Source organism: Erythranthe guttata, chromosome 8, assembly GCF_056151865.1.
Source record: "Erythranthe guttata isolate IM_541 chromosome 8, IM_541, whole genome shotgun sequence".
Lineage (NCBI taxonomy): Eukaryota > Viridiplantae > Streptophyta > Magnoliopsida > Lamiales > Phrymaceae > Erythranthe > Erythranthe guttata.
This window is the reverse complement of record NC_142540.1, coordinates 22,252,663-22,262,214: the sequence shown is the minus strand read 5'-3', so window position 1 is coordinate 22,262,214 and position 9,552 is coordinate 22,252,663.

Below are 9,552 nucleotides of genomic sequence, written 5' to 3'. Positions count from 1 at the left end.
AATTAATAAAGTTGGTCAAACTAAAGATAATATAATTCATAGAGTCTACATCTTCTCAAGAAAAAGCTTTGAATATAATTAAAGCTTTGAATATAACATTGTATAACATTTTATATTGATCTATGAGAAAATAATACCATAAATTATATTTATATTAGCTCGTTTGGTTAATCATATTGGATTAGATGAATTTGAATTATGTTTTTACTAATTAATTAATTATTTAATTAGATGTTTGGTTTTTTAGATTAAAATAAATATGAATCTTGACGACTGAACTTCTTTAATCAGTAGGATCTAATAGCGGTAACTGAATGAGCTCAAAGAAAAGAAAAGTTAAAGAAAAGAAATTATAATATCAATTTTTAGCAAGATCAAGAAAATAATAATATAATCATTTTCATGAAGTCTCTGTAGATTCCATGTCACGTATGTATATCACTATCAATGAGTTACTAAATCAATGAGTTACTAAATGTATATATTCAATGGAATATATATAAATTCTAAAGAAAAAAATTATCCTACAAAAAGAATTATTTATTTGTGAAGTCTTCAAAGATTAGTCATAAATTTACCACATCTCAATGAGTTACTAAATTTATATATTTCATGGAGTCTATATGAATTCTAAAAAGAATTATTATCCTATATATTTAACGAATTATTATTTTATCAAGCTGTCCTAATTCGTGAGTGACTGAAAATAATTTTTATAATGTATAAATGGGATGTGATAAATATCGTTTCAGTTTTCATAATGTCGATTCAACTTCAAACGTGATTTTGACCACTTTCGAGTTTGAATTTGGCAAAATTTAGAATATGGAAGTTGTAGTTCTTTGAGTTAGCTTTCTAATCTAACTTGAATTGCCAAGATTGGATATTTGTTGAGAAAGTTATGCATGAACCAGTGAACATTGCCCACAACTTTAATGTTTTAAATTATGTAAAATTTAAAATGTAACTCATTCATGTGTCACTTTATCACCCGACATCCAATCTAGCTAATTCAATTCAAGTTGGATTAGAAAACTAACTCAAACTACTACAGTTTATGTCTTTTGAATTTTGTCAAATTCAAAGTAGAAAAGGGTCAAAGTCACGTTCTAGGTCAAAACGGTATTAGTAGAATTGAAACGACATTTAACATTTCAAATTTATATTTTGCGATTTCTATTATTATTGGACACCAATAAAATAAATTGACTTTTCCGGTTACCTAATGATAGGTTTATTTTCTTATTTATTTATTATTGTTATTTATTTTTATTTTGAGAAGATAGGATCGTTAAATATATTTTTTTCACTAGCTAGGTCAGTTGATTGACCAGCAGACTAGCTCGAAGAAAATTTTATGAACAATCCATTGGACTTTGGGTATGGATTGTAGTAGGGCTGGCCATTAGCGGGTCTTATCGGCTAATCGATCCACTTTTGGGGAAAAAAAATTGACCGATAATTGTGACCGATTCATATATAAATGGGGCGGTTGGTGGTTTTCAGTTTACTCAGAAGTCGATTGGTCGGGTAATATCGACCTACCAATGTTTTTAATAATAAAAATTTATTATAAATATTTAGTTGTAATTCTTATTTTCTTATCGGTGAAATATTATATATAAAGGTCAAAACTCAAAAACTCAAAACACAAATTTATAAACTCTACGTACTATTTATATTTTATAATTCTTATTTCATATTCTTCATTATATATTTACTTATATTTTATAATTATTATTTCATATTCTTCATTAAGAATTTACTTATAAGTTTAATAATAAAAAAAATTCTTAATTTTTAAAGTAGATATTTTTGCAATATAATTATTCCCAAAATATTAAATATCTTCTAAAAGAACTTTTAAAACTATTTTACTATTATAAAAAAATGAATAAATAAATGGCCGATAATACCTCCAACTGACCCATTGTTTATCCGACAAAGTCAGTTGCCAATCATTATCCGACCCATATTAATCGGGCAGGCAATAATTTTCAATATTCAATAAAATCGGGTGGTCATGTTAGACAGATAATTGACCGATAGTTACCCAACTCCAGATTGTAGACCTTGAAAGAAAAAAAAAACAAATTGAGTTGAAAAGAAACGTATATCGTTTATTCTTTTCATTCGCCGAAACACGAAATAATCTTCTAAATATAAAATTTGGATTTCTACAAAAATAAAATAAACATACACAATTTATATGTAAATGAACTATAATCAAACACAAATTAATTAGGACACATTACAAATAAGTCTATCATGGGATACTTAGAGGATCTCCAATGGAGTCTCTAAAACTCAAGAAGCTCCATATTTTAGGGACTTTGGTAAAAAAACTCAACATCAATGGAGGTCCTAAAGAGTCTCTAAAATAGAGACTACTCCTAAAGTTTATAAATATTTTCCTATATTTGCGATTGCATATAGAGATTCTAACTTAAAGTTGTCCCACGGTAAAATTAATAAAAAAAAGTTTGAAGAAAATTAATTATTTTTTATTTTTGTGGTTGAAATATTTATTTTTGTTACTTGAAATATTTATTTTTGTTGTTGAAAATACGAAAATAAAAAATTCAATTCTTTCCCTAGATGAGATATATATTAAAAAATTAAGATAATGTAAATAAAAACTAACTATCGAAAATTTAATGTACAAAACTAAGCTATAATCTAGTTATAATTAGAAATAAATTATAAATAAATACATAAAATTAGTTTTTTAGAACTCCTTATTGGAGATGAACATTTTTTTAGAGACCTGAATGTCTAACTCGATCTCTAAAATTAAATATAGAGACCCGTTTTACATACTCCATTGGAGATGCCCTTATTCATAAAAAAGTTCAAACAAAAACCTCTTTTACAAAAAAGTTCAGACATTGTCCAAAGGTGTGTAAAAGACAAAAATGCCCCCTCACATTTTAATATGCTTCAATTTCATCATTTCATTTAATTTAACTTCAATTTGACCCCAAATTTCACAAAATTTTCAATTTTCACCCAAAACTCAATATTGAGTACAATTTCGCCCGTCGCCGGCGTTGACCACTGATCTCCGGCGTTAACCCTTTTTTTTGATTTTTTTCTTTAACATATTTTTGCCCTGTTTAAACAACAATATTACCGTGGTCGACAATCATATTACCCATATTACTGTTAAACACAGTAATATTAACTATACTACACTGTAACACAGTAATATTGTTATAATTGTTAGAGTAGGTGACCAACAAGCCAACATGTGGCTGTGGTCTTTTCGTATTTATTATTGTAATAAACGAACCTTTATTCGTATTAATGATAAAAGACCTTGGCATTGTATATCTTTGTCCCTTTGTCACAACTGTTAAACGTGTTCCTAGTCGAAGGGTTACGCCGCCAATGAGGATATCGACCTTTCCCATTAAGAGACTAGCACTTAGTGTATGTATACTGCATCTCATCAGTAAACGGTATTGTGATATCGGCATGCATAAGTGGGTGCTCGTAAGTTGACGAGTTCAGTGAACTCCCTCACCCTAGAAATCTCTAAGTGGTTCCCAATAATCGAGTAGAGATATCTATGGTATAGTCCTTATGACCTAGACATCACCGTGACTTCACTAGAGGACCAGCTGCATCGTGATTGTCCCTGAGTTCCACCGAGGACCATCCCAAGGGCCAGTGTTCGTGCAGTCCGAAATCTAGTGGGAGGTCTGTGCATTGTAGTCGGGGATTCGACCGCTAGAATAGTCTTGGATGTCCTGTGTGTTCTGATAGTTTGTAATCATTATAAGTCTCTGGCCAGAGCTGACTAACTGATGATTAGAGAATTCGATTCTCTAAGTCATGCACGCAACGATTACAACACTTAGAACGATCGCACCGTCATTGAACAAATAAAGAGGTCTCGACGAACCAATGCATCTAGTTCAATCGGGACATATGAATCGAAGGGACCGTACTGGACGTTAACTATATCTGAAGGTTCTTGCAGGCACTTCATTTGTATCTAGGGAATCATGACGCGTAGTTGCTAGACGCCAATCTTGATTCGTTGGGTGATTAAGGTGAAACGAGCTTCATCTTAGTCGTAACTCTAAGGGACGAGTTTTGACCAAAAAGGGTTGTGGGCCCACGGCTAGCTTACACCTGAACCATCGAGGGTCACACTGCTCGTGCACATGAGATCTTTGAAAAAACGGTCAGAGATAAAATGGTTTATCTTTGCATGATTGGAAGTCAATATGATTGGGTCCAACATTCGTGATTTGGAATTATGAATGAGAATAAGAAAAGGAAAAGAATAGGCGAACATTGTAGTGGACTTTCTAAATCGGGAAGTTTCCAAATTTAGAAAGTGCACTGAATTAGGGTTTCCACTTTTGGAAAGTTGGAAATTAAGAGTTGGCACTCGTAATGACGAGGACATTATAATGATTCCGAAAATGTAACTGTTACAATTTTCCGATCATTGAATTGAGAGAGACGAGCAAGTAAAAGAACTAACGAACTTAAGCTGTTGGGCCCGGTCCAACTTAAGCCCGCTAGGGTTATATGCAAGACACTATAAATACTTGATTTATAGGTCTTGCACACACGTACAACACAAAACCCTAACCCTAGCCGCTCTCTCTCTCTCTCTCGTTCGGCCGTCTCCACTCGGCCACCGCGCCGTCGCCGGAAAATCGCCGGAATCGGCCATCCATTGGCTGATCCCTTTCGGTACTCTTTTCCCTCTTTCTTTTCTTCCGTTATTTCTAACTATTACGTGTCTAGTGACACGTGTTTAGTAGATCGAAGTATACGAGGTGAAATCCGAGAGGAGGAAGATCGAAGATCGAAGAATCGAGGAGCAGCGCACGAGCCGAAGCCGCACGCATCCCCACGCGCCGCCCGAAGACCGCGCGTGAGTCACACGTGCCGCCGTGGCCCGTCTCGCCGCTGCTGCCGCTCCACCGCTGCTGCCCCGGATTGTACGAATTGGTTTCCGTAACAATGTCGTCTTGCTTAGTGCGCCTACCTCACGCTTCAAGAGGTAAACTCACGAATTCATTGTTCTTGATTCGTTTACGTTTAAATAAGATGTTCATGTTCGTTCTTGTATGATTTTATGTGATTACATGAAATCGTTTAATTTGTTGCGAGCATGTTATTTGATTTAAACGCGAGCATGCTAATTGATTTAAATTCGGTTGAATAATTAAGCATGTATGTTGTTTTTAATTTCGCTGGAAGCGCAAAGGTACGCAATTAATTGTTTTAATTATCGGGCATGTGTTTATGTGTTTTAAAGTTGTTTAAATCGCATAAATTTTTTGTCTTCCGCTGCGTACACGTGCCTGTTACCCAACAATAATAGTCTCTAGCACAGTAATATTATCACAACAAAAATCATTAGTAGTAATAAAGTAATATTAATATGTTGACCGTTCAACAAATGCAAACATAATAAAAAGTCAAATGAATTAATATTGATATGGTTGACAGTCATATTACTGTAACAACAGTAATATTTTCGGTCAACCACATTAATATTATTGTGTTTACAGTAATATTACAATAGTAGACAATAATATTATTAGGTTAATCGGTCAATAACTCAGACAAAACAAAAAAGCCAAAAAGAAAAATATATTGATATGGTTGACAGTAATATTATAATGTCCACAGTAATATATCGCAAATTATAGCCGCGTACTGCAAATTACAACAGTAGAATGCAGAATAATACTTTGTAACAACTTTGTTGCACAATAAATAGCAAAATAAAGGTCGGAATATTTTTTTAGTAACAAGTTACATAATTTGTAAGTAATTATATTGACAACGCATACCAATACACAAAATAGCTTTGAAATATGGAATTTATTAGAATAATAATTTATACCAAAATCCAACAAAAGGGTAAGGCGACAAATAAAAAATAAAGTTTGTGAAACGGAAATATCATGAATTTGTTTTCTACTCAAACTCAATGGTGTTCTCATCGTTCAAGAACTTATGAACAAAAAAATTTTAGATTTCAATAGTCCCAGTTTCTGCAGTCTTTGACACTAACATGGTTGTTGCATACAGAATTGTCTCCCAATATCGAAACAAAATCAATATCTTGAAGGTTCGATTTATCTCTATTTGTTGGTTCTTCCACATTGTTTTTTGCTTCCGTGCGAACAAATTCAACGTGATCAGATCGCAGCTTTTCTATTTTTGAAAAGGTCGGTGATTCATTTACTTTTCTCTTCCCCTTCATCTAATCGACTGTTGAATTAAAAAAAATATATTGCACACAATGTAAAAAAAAATCATGTACATTTAATTGCACATATCAATATGCAAAATGTATTTGGTAATATCAAATGCAAATTGTAATAAGAAACAAAATAATGCGATTTTAAAATCACTAAATAACTAAAGATACATTAGCAAGACAAATGTAATCATTTTGATATGACACCAAGTGCAAATGAAATATATAAAAACAAAAAGTACATTATATATGCAAAATTCAAAATAAACACAAAGTGCAAATACTACTATGCTATCAACAAAATACAAATATACTAACAATAAAGTGCAAAATATATTTCACCATAAACAATACAATCCAAACAAAAAGCAAGAAAATTATAAAAATGTTGCAATTGCCATCAAAAAATAATATAACCAAAAACAACAAAATCCAACAAAAAATAATGTACCAAAAAACGCAAAATCTATACAAAATGTAAAGTAACCTGAAACAATAAACTTCAAACGGAAAATCAATGAGCTTCACAATGAAAAAACACACAAAAAATACGAGGGATCAAAAAGGAGTTTTTTGCACTTTGCACCCTTGAATTACACCCTTTTGGCACTTTGCACTCTTAAATTGCAAAATTGGCTGATTGCACCCTTTAAACATAAATTGTTTGGCACTTTGCACCTCAAATCACTTTTGGCTTAGAAAAATTACTTGCAACTTGTTGAACACCTGGAAGATTGGCAAATTCGTAATGTTCTAATTATCTATCATCTTCCCCCAATTCTTAATCGTCGTTCCACCATTTTTATCTTTCCTCCTATTAATTAAAAAAACCTAAAAATATAGATCCAAACTATTCAATGGGAGCACAAAATTCCTCCCATCATGAAACTAATAGGCACCACCTTTTTGCCACCAAATAAACCTCTCAGCAGCCTTATTTTGTCAGACTATTCAAAAAAAAAATTGAGGGATCGGCCTAAAATTTTCAGTCACATTATTTTTCATACTCAAAAGCAATAAAAAAAAGTGATTTACTATTATGTTTAGTGTTTATACCGATTTACCATTGAAAGAAATGACTTTTTTTTTTTTGATTAAAAAACAAAAGATAAAAATGGTGGAACGGTGGTTAAGAATTGAGGGAAGATGATAAATAATAAAAAAAAAATTATAAATTTTCCCATCTTCCAGGTTTTCCAGCAAGTTGCAAGTAAGTTTTCTAAGCTAAAAGTAATTTGGGGTGCAAAGTGCCAAACAATTTATGTTTAAAGGGTGCAAACTGGCAATTTTGCAATTTAAGGGTGCAAAGTGCCAAAATGGTATAATTTAAGGGTGCAAAGGGCAAAAAATCCAATCTAAAAGTATAGAAAACGACAAAATCATTAAAATGTTGCGATCCACATCAGAAACTAATGTAACAAAAAGCAAGAAAATCCAAATAGAAAATAATGTCACACAAAACAGCAAAATCCAAAAAAAAAAGAAAAGAAAAAAAAATGATTTGTGCATAACACGAAAAGAAAAAAAATATCTAGGGTCGAAATCTTAAAATCCACATCTTTCAATACTCGGAACAAAAACCCCATGGCATTTTGTGAATGAATCGCCAATAAAAACATTAAAAGAAATTGTGCAAGAGAAAATTATCTGTACTTTTCCGACTCCCAAATCGTTTGTTTTTTTTTTTTTTTTTTTTTTTGTGATTTGCATCTACGAAAACAATGGAGTGTTACATAGTTTGCATCGATGTAAATGAATTGGGGGAGAGAGTTTAGTTTTGACTTTTTGAAGTTTAACGATCGAGATAAATGCAACCCTATATTTGCTGAATCAGATTTAAGCGAAGAATTTTGAAATATATGAATTTATGAGCAATTTTCCTATTTTTGTTAAAGGACAAATCAATCATATTAAAATGTAGGGGTTATTGTAATATTGGACTTATAACTTATACTATTAACCTATATAATCTAGTAAGGGGACCTATAGAAAATTGCCAAAAAAAAATTGAAGAGCTTAGCAGCATAATTTTGACTTTTGGTTTTCTCTGCCTTTTGAATTTTTGATGTATTTATTCCGTTTGGGAGTATTATCTTATCCAAAATATACGAATAGTGTACTTGCAATGTACGTGAATGCATTTCAGGTAAAAGGAAACGGGTGGGCATGGGAAAGAGCCACGCGACCAGTTGGAAACGTAGGGCCACGCGCCGGGGTCCATTCCAATTTTGGATTAGCTTATTATTTATTTATTGTGGGCACAAACACATGGCCAACAAATTTTGAGTGTGCCCACTCAATTCATTCATCTTTCTTCCAATACTGTACCTCTAAAGTTGTTTCTTTTTATTTTTAATATTATTAATTTAATATTATAATATTATCATGCCATGACAAGAAAGAAAAAGAAAGAGGATAAAGAGCTATGTAATCATGGTAAGATATCAAAGTTAACTAAACTTGCTCCTATCAATCAATTATGTTTTGTTGATTAATATATATATTTTTTTTTTAATTTAAGAATATTTTCATGATGTAGAAGTACGAAATGAAGATATATCCATAAAATAGCAAATGTTACGATTAATTCCGTTTCTTTTTTTTCATTTCAAAACACAATAGCATTTTTTAATTTTCACCATTCCTAAGTATTTTACATTCCATGATTTAATATATACTTTAATCCTTAAAACACAATAAATCATTTATAATGTATCATTATTTTTTATTTTAAATTTAACCAATCCTCATTACTCATTACGAGAGTTGGTACCTAACATTTACCAACATGGTAACGGTCTAGGGTTTGAGTCCCCCATCTCCTACTGTCCCTTATAATGAACTTGAATTTACTCAAAAAAAAAAATTTAAATTTACGAGGAAAACTTATTCTTGTATTTTTCTAGAGTGAATAACAAATCAAAGTGATTAATTGATTCTATTATTCAAATGAATTATTCTTTAATTAATTGTAGTCTTATTATTCAAATAACTAATTGATTCAGATATAATTATTTATACTTGTAACAATATAGCGAAATCTCTCGCCTTCAGGGCCCTCGTCCCTTGTCCCGACAAGTATTTGATGGAGAAATGTAAATTATGGTGACTCAACGGCCGTTAGGGTAGCGGACCCTAATTTATATAATTATTCATACTTGTACAAGCAAAATCCCTCGCCCCAGGACCCCTATCCCTTAACCCGACAAGTATAATTATTTATACTTGATTTTATGGTCTGTGGTTAATTAATTGAATAAAAAAATTAAATTGATTTTTAACAATGATATATTATTTTGAATATATTTTTAAAG